This window comes from Solea senegalensis, unplaced genomic scaffold, assembly GCF_019176455.1.
Source record: "Solea senegalensis isolate Sse05_10M unplaced genomic scaffold, IFAPA_SoseM_1 scf7180000017312, whole genome shotgun sequence".
In the NCBI taxonomy this organism is placed as follows: domain Eukaryota; kingdom Metazoa; phylum Chordata; class Actinopteri; order Pleuronectiformes; family Soleidae; genus Solea; species Solea senegalensis.
The window spans coordinates 20,224-32,445 of record NW_025322335.1 but is presented as its reverse complement, the minus strand read 5'-3'; the positions used below and the strand labels follow the sequence as shown (position 1 = coordinate 32,445).

Genomic DNA, 12,222 nt, shown 5'->3' with positions numbered 1-12,222 from the left:
TGTTGAATATAAATAACGACATGAGTTGTGGTATGTTTTTTTTAAATAATATAGCTTTATTGTAAGTGATTTAATGTTATATATATGATTACATATGTTTATATGTGTACTCCCGTACTTGGTAAGTATATACTCCCAGCGTACTTCTCAAGTATATACTTCCCAAGTAAGTACTTGTTTATTTGAGTATTGAGAAACGGCCTGTATCTGCACTTTAGAGAGGAGAGGTCAAAGGGGAAGTGATCAGAACAATGATGCACAGCAGAGGAGCTGTTCAGTGTCACTGTCACTGTGCTGAAATCATTCTGGTCACTTTTTCAACAATCTATAAATGTGCCAGTGTCACACGTCATGATCCAATGACACACAGAATAATGTGTGTAATGACTCATTTACTGTCCCTGATTGTGTTTTGGAAACAATGAAAATTGAGTCATTTGAATTAACAAATGTCACTCACTACAACTAATAATCACACAAATTATGAACAACATAAAACACCAGTGACTGTGATTTTTAGTTGTAGTGAGTGACATTTGTTAATTCAAATAACTTGATTTTCATTGTGCTTTTGATATTCATTGATCTAGATTGATTCAAGTTGCTTAATTCATATTATTAAGTCAGTCAGTCAATCATCATCTACCGCTTTATCCTCCACCAGAGGGTCGCGGGGGGTGCTGTGCCAATCTCAGCTACATCGGGCGATAGGCGGGGTACACCCTGGACAGTTCGCCAGTCCATCGCAGGGCCACACACAACTAGAGACAAACAACCATTCACTCTCACACTCACTCCTATGGTCAATTTGGAGTGTCCAATTTACCTAATCCCCACATTGCATGTTTTTGGACTGTGGGAGGAAGCCGGAGAACCCGGAGAGAACCCACGCACACACGGGGAGAACATGCAAACTCCATGCAGAAAGGCCCTTGTTCCAACCGGGGCTCGAACCCGGGTCTTCTCGCTGCAAGGCGAGAGTGCTAACCACTAAACCACCGTGTGGCCCCATATTATTAAGTTATATTGATAATTCACTTAAACGCTCTGTGTCTTTTGTGCACGTATGCTGTGACAAACGGGGTTCAGAGAGCCAGTGCACAAATCTATTCCTTCAAAATTGTTTTATTGGAATATAAGAATTGCGTAGACTGATTTTAAACACATACCGTAGATTGATTGTCTTTTCTCGTTTTCGGGGTGGTGCCCCAATTTACAAAATTAACATTTACTTTATTTTTCAAAAATATTTAAGTAACTATTAAACATAATTATTTAATTATTTTTAACAATCAAATGATTGCCCATAACTGTTGTTCCCCAAAAATTAAGATATATTTTACACAGGTAGGTGGAACCACCTCCAGCTGCAGGGTCATCAGCTGGCAGCCACCTGTCACTGATGCTTCGCTACCAATTGAATATCGTAGCACAACTACATGTTAGCTCCTCCCGCTAACCTGAAGCTGCTGCAACTACTAGTTCGTAACCATGGCAACTGCTGATTGAACTACTGAAGTAGAAAAGATTCACATTTAAGAAGCTGAATATCGTGTTATGGAAGCGTTGTGATTGGAGACAAATACAGCCAGTCTAAATTTATAAAGTCTCTGATTGGTTGATTTTGTGGCACATTTGTAACGCTGTGCCAAGTTGAGTGCGCGCTCGGGTAAAGAAGAGCGAGCGCTCGGGTAAAGATGAGCGAGCGCTCGGGTAAAGAAGAGCGAGCGCTCGGGTAAAGAAGAGCGAGCGCTCGGGTAAAGATGAGCGAGCGCTCGGGTAAAGATGAGCGTGCACAGAAGGTTGAGATTTGAGATGTGAGAGGACATACGAGTAAAATTGATTAAACTGTTAAAATGAATATTTGCAAACATGCAAATACATGTATTAAGCTTGCAAAATATATTTTTCTGTGCTCAAAATCTCACATTGTTCCTTCATGAATGTGGCCCAAATATAACACCATACTCTTCCACCGGTGTTACGCTGTGTCTCCTGCTCTCTCTGTGATTGATCTACTATTACGATCGATGAACTGAACAAGCACTCGTTTTGTAAATTGGTTAATACTTTCACCCGCTACTTAAACTCTCACTGTCACTCTCACGATTCACGTACTGTGGTTTTTCTTTGCTAGCGTGACAAGTTAGCTTAGCAGCGATGGCTTCTCCTTCTCCTGCTCTCTCCTGTGTTGTGTGCCACATGTTGAGTTACTCCTCTGCCTCCTTTAGTGATAAAGACACTGGAGGCGGGGCTTAGTGAGGTAGAAACTCAGTTTCGCACCATAGAAGCTAAGTCAGTTAGCCACTCCCCTGGCATTAGCTCCCTCAGCAGCTCCCGTGCAGCTGGAGCAGCTCTCTTATCTAGAAGTTTAGGGAAGTCTATTAGAAACTCAACACCGTGACAATCCAGAGTTGAGACCAGGGCCTGTTTCAGAAAGCAGGTTCAACAAACTCTGAGTTAAAACCTTAACTCTAGATTGACCAGTTGTTGGTTTCAGAACAGCTGATCAGCATTAGTTCAGTTCACTCTGTGTTCAGTGTGTGCGTTAGGAATGAAAAAAGCCATCATCAATGGAGCTCTGATGCTATGATTCACCATGGCAACGGGTAAACAAAGAGCACAGCCGCCATTTTAATCCAGTTGAGCAGAAATATGAACACATGATATTTATGTGAAGGAGTCAATAAATGAACACAATTACATTTTATATTCATCATTTAACAGACTTTCCTTTCATTAATGATGATTAATGCTGCAGTTCTACCATATGTTACATTTGATTTGATCTTTATTCAGCTGGAACCTGACGAGACACAAACTGAAGACGACATGATGTGATCTATGACAGGAACATTTCAACTACAGTACAGAGAGTGTCTACAGTGATGATGAGCCTACAGTAACACACGCTAACACAATCTGTCTAACCCTGGTCTCATGAGGAGAGACGGCGTCCATGGATGGAGCAGCTCTCTGATCCAGAAACCCATGACCATCCAGAGCTGAGACCAGGACACAGAGTTGCAGTCGTTCATGCTTCTCTGTGCTTCTTTTCAAGCAGTCACCATTTAATAACCCCGTAGAGACTGTGTCTGTGTGTCCGTCCCCGACCTACTAAAGTAAATAAATCAATAACAAACAAGAGGAGTTAGACATTCTAATTTAATAAAGATCAATACCAACAATAAAATAGAGACCAAGAATACCACTTTTAAATGTGGACTATTAAATATAAGACCAGTCTCATCGAAATCTGGTTTAATTAATGAAGCTCAGGCCAAGGAGGAGGAGGAGTAGCAGCAGCAATTTTTAATACTAGATTATTAATCAATCCCAAGCCCAAACCAGGACATTCATCATTATTCTTAATCTATCTCATCCTAGTTGGAAATCACAGAAACCAATGATGATAGTCACAGTTTATCGTCCACCTGCACCTTATTCAGAGTTCCTATCAGAGTTCTCTGAGTTCTTATCTGAGTTAGTGCTTAAGACAGATCAAATCATAATTGTAGGGGATTTCAACATCCATGTCGTCATGTTCCGTTGTCAATGTCATTTTATTGTGAAATTCCCTCTTATTTTGAAGTCTTTTTCGTCCCTTGTCTGTGTGCACTTTACTTTTCCCCTCTGTGATTACCCAACCCGTTTCACCCGTGTCTTGGTCGTCACAGCTGTCTGTCGTTTCCCTAATTCCTCAGTGTATATAACCACTCCCCCTTCCTTTATCTGTCGCCTCGTGATTCGCTGTTTTTCTGACCAGAGGATTTCTATGCACGTGTGTGCTTCAAGTGACTCTGTCAGTGTTCAGTTCCACGATTGATCCCGCGCCTGCGTCTTTACGCATATTTGCTGCATTTACAGTAAAGTCTGTAATGGTTACACTTATCACATTCAAACATTTTCAGTGCAAAAGCCTCTGGTTAGAAAGATAACGCAATAACATTGTACCATTAAACAGCATAAAGCACATTACCAATGAACATTTTCCATAAACCAGTGCAGCTTCAATATTCTTCACAGTTTTTATGAAGCGACGACATAAATCTTCTGTGCAAAGTCAATAAACAGAATACTTGCAATATGCCTGCAGGTCATCCCTCAGATCAGAGGAGCAGAGCACCCCCCAGACCGCCCACCGGGTAAGGCACGGCCAGATACCCACCACAGTCACCCCCACCACCCCCCAGAAGCCGACCACACGCCCCCGGGCCAGGGAGGGAAAGGCGGAGGCCCGCGTAAGGCCACCAGCCAAGGGGGCCCCCAGCGACGGAAGAGAGGCAGACTCCTGAGCCGGTCTCGTCCGTGCTGTGTTGTACTTGTCAGTCTTTCTGTTGCTGTTTGTGTATCTTTCTGTCAGTATTAAGTTCTTGTCTGTAAAAAAATATCTTGTTATCTGTCTTGTTTTTGTTTATATCAGTGTGTGTCATGACACGTCCAAAGTTCAGGCCCTGTCCATCTTGCCAGACACTCAATGCTGCAAGCCTCAAAACTTGCAGCATGTGTTATGTGAGCCTGTCAATGAAGAAGAAGTTGAAGGAAAAGACAGCATCATTGGACAGCAAGTGGGGTCAAGGTATCGTCCCAAACCGGAATGTTGGCCGCATTATTGATTCAGCCCGTATTGCAGTAAGTGAAAAGGCTCATTTTTATTCATTTGATCTAAATCAAACAAGTTGCGGCTCCTTTTCTTCCACTGTACTCCATTAACTGCCATTAAATGCTTGCTACAGTACTAAAGTGTCCAATCATGCTATGGGTTTAACTAATGTGTGCCAACTGGTTACTTTTTATTTCAGGTGCGAAAACTTGAGGCCATAGGCTACAAGCCCATTTTATTTATGGGAAAAAAAGACAAGAAGGCCTCTAACAAGTGGGTAGCTGACATAATAACCCATTTGCCCCTCACATCTACCACCAAAAACTTCTTGGAGAAGATGAGGAGGGCTTATGAATTTCTTTTGACTAAGGGTAAGAGCAAGATTTTTTGTTCAGAATGCCTTTGTTTGAAACATATATTTGAGTTTTCATTTGAGAAGAATTGAAAAATATATTTGAATGACCTCAACAGAACAGCAGCCCAACACTGACCCATCAGCAGAGCCTGATAACCCCACCATGGAGCAGGGTGACAGCCCCGTCGAGGGTATGGGCCACAGCCAGGACGAGGAGCAGCACAGCAGCCTCGCCATGGAGCAACGTGACCACACCTAGGAGACTGTATTTGTCCTGAACCTTGTCCCTTGTCCGTCTCTCTCTTCTTCTTCTTGTTCTACCTCTACCACTGTTGCAGCAATGAAGAAGAGGAAGAGAGGAAATGACTCCCAGTTAAAAAAGGAGGGGCTTAAGAAGAAAAAGGGTAAGTTTTGTTTTGCATGCATTAATAAATTGGTTCCCAGACTCATTTGACTTTGGGCAATTATTGGTTGGAAAAGCCAGGCTTCATTCGGGTCATTGAATCAGGATCCAGTACACAATATTCTATTCTTCTATATTTAATGACCTGAGTGTTGGTTGGCACTCTGAAGCGGCCACAGTTTACATTAACATTAACCAGAGACATGATTAATGTTGATTTCTGACTTGTCTTTGCTAACTTGCAGTGATCAGTAGTGAAGCCACATGCAGTCGCATTACCAAAATGCATCTTGTCCAAACAGTTAATCTCACCTCTCAAACCAGCAAAACATTTCATGCGTCAAAATCAGCTTGTTGGACCAAAACACTGGCAACAATTCTCAGCCAGAAAACACACACTGTCACACGTAACACATTGTAACAACTAGCAGAAACTGAGTAAAAGTACGCACCAAGCAAAGGAAAACAAATGTTTTCATTTCTCTGTGTATCACATAAGCCGTTTCCTCATTGATTCAATCCATCAAAGAATTGGCATGGAAGCGCATTCATTGTCCAGCAAAAGCCCAGCATAATGCATGTACAAGTACACTACAATGTTTATTGTGTATATAATGTATGATCTCAGTTTTTGACATGTAGGATCAACTAACTATTTGTTACACGTTAAGAATATTATTTCATTTGCTTCCATTTCCTTTGTCTATATCTCTGTGTCAAGTCATTTACAGTACTTTTGAAAGCAAAAACAAGTTGATGAAATTCCAGGGCTGCAACTATAATAATTACACAACAAAGCAACACGTGTAGTATAATGATTTATACTGTACAGGAATGTGACGCTTCTAGTCCTTCCTCTCTCCTGGATTTGGCAGCTGTTTGGAATGATTATTTCATTTTATCTTGGATTCATTTATACTAAGATATTTTCTACATATATATATTTCAACATGGTTAGTGCAGAAATTCAAGAACTCTAAGTGTTTTGAATATGTTTTAACAGTTATGAAAACAGTAAACATTAAGTTTATGAAGAGTTTTGACAATGTGACTTCAGTCCTATGAAAACCCAGTGCGGTTCATCTTGCAGTGTGGCGAAAACAAAGGACAAAACAGAATACAGATCACCTAACATAAATCCACTTCTTGACTAAAAAGTCAGTACTTTGATATTTGATGAAGCTACAAAGCATTGCATTCATGGCTTCATAAACTTTTCTTCTCTTTTCCTCATATTAGGTTGTCGAAAATGTAGTAGACAGAAAATATTCCAGTTTGGCTCAATTTCTGGGAGAAGGATACATGAGGTAAGATTTTATAGCATGTTCATTTTCTATATTCTTCATTTGGTTTCTTGTTTGTCTCAGTGAGTCATTCTTGCCTTTCAAAGATACAACTATCCAGTGGTTGTATGAACAGCTCAAATGATTGTTCCTTATCTGTGTGTGAGTGTAGGGGAAAGAAGAAGTGAAAGTGTGCTGGTTGCCTTGCTCTATGTGCTAAGACTTCATACACAATTGTTCTATCTCCACTACTGTTTCATGAAGAGTCCAAGAAAGTGTTGCAGCATGTTTGTAGGACCATAACAAAAGTAGCACATGTCTCATGTATTTGCTGCACCTCCTGTTTGAACTTGGTGAGCCCATGGTAGCTGAGAGCTATCCTCACAATTGTGGGGAAAAGAGGTGTAGTGCCTGGGGTAGATAGGTTGTAGGAACCTATTCCAGCAGCATTTTGCAGTGAGGATGAGAGCAGTGTCAGCAGCGATATTAGAATACATGAAGGATAACAGGGCAGGAAGAAGCAGTAAGAAAGATGAGGAAGAGGAGAAGACTTAGGAATAGCAGTGGGAATTTTAGGGAACTCCATTTCCATTTCCAGAAGGAGAGTTACCTTAAACTACATGACTCTGTGAACAGAACCTGATGGCCGGCAGGTTTTCTTCAACAAACCATTGGTTTCTCTGTGTATCACATAAGCTGTTTCCTGATTGATTCAGTCCATAAAAACATTGATTCCATCTCTTGATTATATTTCTCAACTCAGCATAATGCATGTGCTTTTTTTTATAAGTTCCACTACAATGTTTATTGTGTATATAATGTAAGATCTCAGTTTTAAAATTCTAAATGGGTGTGAAGCGTTACTAACTATTTGTTTCTTTCACTCAGGATGTAAATGTTCCCACTGTTCGCCAGAATAGAATTTATACAATGAAGAAAAAATACAATCCAAATCATATTTGTGATAAGCCTATATGTTAATATTTCTGAGTGAAGAAGAAACAATGACTCTCTTAAATAGACTGTGAATAGCAAATCTTGATTCAAGGAAATGTAAGTATGTTCCATGATTAACTAATGGAACACAGAATCAAACTTTATTGTGAAGTTATTGATACTTTTGACCAATGTAACTGTTTTATTTACAGAGAAATCTTCTCAATCTGCATATACATGCATTAGAATGGTAGTATCAGAGATCCATTTCTGAAGGCTTTTTTTGTTTACCATTGTCACGTGGGCTGTAACGGGGACGTAACAACCATGAACATGAATTCCGTCAGGTTCAACCAACTCAGAGTTTCAGTCCTGAATCCGACAACTTGAGAGAGAGAAAATACATGGGGTGCATGTGGTGTGACATGGCTGCTGCAGCATGCCCGATTATACAGTATCTAATTGAAAGTGTTACATGGCTTTTGGAGCCACGACCCTACTGAATGTTTCCACAGCTCATGTCTTTTTCTTCTCGACGTGCAGCTATGCAGCCCTCCGACATCAAACAGTGTAGAAAACAAGTACAATCTGTTTCAAATGATGAAGATAAATACCTCATTGTACCAGAAGGCAAGTGAAGTAGCCAAGCTTCTAAAACCTTCAGAACAAACTTCATTATGACTTAGCTCAACTCAACATGCACACATTGAAGCTGGCAGCAACCACAGGCCACTGACTGTAGCAGGTCAAACAAACCCATTGCATCCTGCATATGTACACGTCCCACATCCATTTCCCATGTATTTTAGCTGTTAGGCTCAGAGTTTCCTGCTTTCTGAAACAGCCTCAAACCTTTTCTAGTGTTTTTCTTTTTTTTTACGCAGAGCATAATAAAAAAACATTGCACAAAAGTCATGTGTCTGTGTGTTACAGGCCAAGGTGTTTTTCTTTCAATCTCATCAAGAATACAGAATACTCAAATGTTGAAACTCACTCTGTTTCTTCAAGTGTTCATGTCATAGCTCCTTATTAGACCACATAACCGACCTTTTGACCCTGACCCTGAAAAAGTTGACTTTTTCAATTTCCTCTTCAGTTACATTGAGCCACTTCAACAAACTGAATGTCTGTAAATGAAAACACTCTTAATCATGAATGAAATCCATTCATTTGAGTGTTTTGTTTTGCTTTGTTTAAACATGATCTTAAAGTTTGCACTGTCTGATAACAACTTGTTGTGTTCTGATACTTTGCAGTGGCAAAACCTGGGATGACACATGGGAGCCTGCAAACACATTTGCACAACAACACCACACTGCCACCCCTGAGTCTCCTCCTCCTTCTGGTTCAGTTAGCTGAACCTAACTGGTTGGGCTCTACTCACAGCAGGGGAAAAGAGACAATCGACAGAAATGACTGACACTGAGCTCAAATCAAATACTGTGCTGCAACACGTGTCTTTTGTGTTTATTGAAGGAATGTGTTCATGGATCTTGTGTTCTATGCCATTCACACATCAACCATGTTAAATGACATCTGGTAAACATCAATCATTTATTAAGCTCAACATGTAAGAAAGTCATCATTCTTATACTTCAAGTACCAGCACACTAGGGCTATTGAGTGTTTAGGCTTGCTGAACTTCAGTTAAGTGTTGGCACAGTGCATGTACCCAGTATATGTTTGTGTTTCTTCCAGACAGTTGACACACATTAAGCACGTTTTGTATTTGTCATTAACTGAGGTTGTCATAGTTTGTATGCATGCATGTAAGCCTATTTATTTCACACTGAGAGTCAAAATCCACAAACAGAAGATTTATACATTACTTAACGAGCTAGATTATTGGAATTGCTCCACAAATATAGCAAGTGATGATAAACTATTTAGAAAATACAATAAAGAAAGATTAGGAACAAACAGACACTCAGCCAATAATAGGCTTTCATATCCAAATAAGATTAGAGTGTTCAAATAATACATATAAAAGAATAATAAATATACGTATATAGGTATATAGCTATATAAGCATAACATAGGAATGAAGGAATATATAGTTTCAAATAAATGAACAATGATAATAAGTGTTTTCTCATTTCATGGACACAGGCCATCCCAGACCTAGTTTCAGACAGCACTTTGAGGGCCATATATAAAATAAAGATCTGTGTTTATTTCTTTTTTTGTTTAGTTTTAATGTAAATAGTAACCAAAATAAATGATACAGAAATAAAAAGTCTGTTTTATTAGCCAATGCAAGCATATAACCTACATTAGCATTTGCTCCCCCAAAAGATTTGGTTATATATGCACATATGACACGCCTATTATTGTTGGTATTTCAGTTATTACTATTATTGTTATTATTTTTATTATTATTATTATTATTATTATTGTTATTATTATTGTAGGGCCACACGGTTGAGGTAGTGGTCGAGCCCCGGTTGGAACAAGGGCCTTTCTGCATGGAGAGAACCTGGGTTCTCTCCGTGTTCTCCGGGTTCCTCGCACAGTCCAAAGACATACAATATGGGGATTAGGTCAATTGGACACCCGAAATTGACCATAGATAGGTATGAGTGTGAGAGTGAATGGTTGTTTGTCTCTATATGTGTGTGGCCCTGTGATGGACTGGCCAACTGTCCAGGGTGTACCCCGCCTATCGCCCCATGTAGCTGAGATTGGCACAGCACCCCCCGCGACCCTCTGGTGGAGGATAGAGCGGTAGATGATGGATGGATGGATTATTATTATTATTGTTAATATTACTATTTTCACATGAGAGCAATTCATATACAATTATTTAAATATTTTGTTTCAATTGACTCGTGATTAAAGAAGAAATGCCATTGTACAACAATAAGAATAGCCTATGTAGCCCCAGGATGACAGACAGACAGACAGAGAGACAAATACATTGATACATATATAGACAGACAGACAGACATACATATATCTCTGTTACAGTTTTTCTCAATAGTTAAAACACTAAACCCTATTGTCTGAACCAAATGCTCAGTTGCCTGAACCCACTGATTGAATCAATCAGTCTTTTGTCAAAACCATAAGCACTTTTCACCTGTTTAGACACAACTTGCCAACACATTTTCATTGTGATGCACCTGTGCTGCATAATGGTGAGCACAGGTGACACAAGTCAAACACAGTTAAAGCACAAGTGTCACCACGTGAAGACAACAACTCAAAACTGATCACACTTGTGGCTGATGATGTGAGGGAACATATAAGCCAGTTCAGAGAGCACTGGTTTGTGAGGCCCTATGATGGATAGAAATCTGAGAGGAAGAGTTTGTGTGAGAGGAGGTCGAGGTGGTCAGTGAAGATATCTGATGAAATCAGAGCGACTGTGATTGACCATGTTCTTGTCCATGGTATGAGCATGAGGGAGGCCGGACAAAGGCTACAACCAAACATCAGTAGATTCACTGTGTCCACCATAATCCCAAGATTTAGAGAAGAGAACAGGTAATTACCTTTTTTGACATTATAGTACAGTCTGTAAATGTTGACAGCAATTACTGTATGACATACTATATACTGCACCACAGTATACCGTAAGTAAGTACATGTTTCTGTACATCACTGTACCAATGTACTGTAGTATTGTAATGGAGGGTTGGTCTAACTGTCTAGTTAGACCAACCGGCCTAGTATTCCATGTATATCTTTTGTAACTGCATGTTCTCTTGTTGTAGAATTGAAAGACTGCCACACGGGGGTGGGAGGACAGCTATGTTCTCCCCACACCAAGAGACCCTAATTGTTGATATGGTCCGTGAGAACAACGCCATTAAACTGAGTGAAATTCAGCAGAAGATCATTGAGGACCATGTAAATGTTGAGGGTATCAACAGTGTCAGCCTCTCTACTGTTGATCGTGTCAGACTGTGCATGAAACAGCCTGGATACAGCATGCCAGAGGTTTTTACCCCGTTGCCTGGCCAGACAACATGTGGCCTGTGATGTGGATGAAGTCCTGTGGCCTGACCCAGTACGGAGACATGATGATGTGGCTGAGTAATGCACTTATTTGTATATTTGTGTACTTTATTTTTACATGGGCTTACTGTAGACAAGTGACAAATGCATAAGATTTCTGTTTGTTTTACAAGTGCTACGTGTAAAGATTTCTGTGCTATTATATAATCTATATTCTAAATGCACAGGTGTTTTGTTTTGCAACATGCATTTAGCCTACAGTGAACAATAAACATTTATTTCTCCAGCTTCATGTCCTGAGCATTGTGTTTTCTATTTTTCTACATAGTGTTGAGTGACTGTTCAGTAGTGTTTTTAATTTTGATTGACTCGGGGCAAGATTCGACAACAAAGTTCAGATTTGAGCATAGATTGAACTGTTTTGAGGTGAAAGTTTGGTTTTGAAAGAAGAGTCTGAGGTTTTGTGAATGTAGCTTGAAAATTGGGTTTTGTGTTCACAGTTTAGAGAAAAGAGAGAGCAGCTTTCAAGAAATGTGTCTTAGCAATCAAGAAAAACTGTAACAGAAGGTGTTTTATCGACTGTGATTGTAAAATGTGAAATGTCTCATTTCATGGCATATTTCGAAGAATATATGACTCAGGGTATTTGAAAAGTTGAAGTTTATCGTCCTTCCTCTTGAAT

The 12,222-nt window shown here is 39.8% G+C and overlaps 1 long non-coding RNA gene across 2 annotated transcripts; it reads left to right on the top strand.

Moving 5' to 3' along the window:
- Positions 1-3,588: 3,588 nt before the first annotated feature.
- On the top strand, positions 3,589-9,071 carry LOC122764196. Of its 2 annotated transcripts, XR_006359563.1 has the most exons (6): positions 3,589-4,324; positions 4,424-4,632; positions 4,803-4,974; positions 5,075-5,362; positions 6,601-6,668; positions 8,837-9,071. It is a non-coding gene; the product is annotated as an uncharacterized LOC122764196 (long non-coding RNA). The 2 variants fall into 2 exon arrangements; XR_006359562.1 differs by having other exon boundaries at positions 3,589-4,632.
- The last annotated feature ends 3,151 nt before the right edge of the window (positions 9,072-12,222 follow it).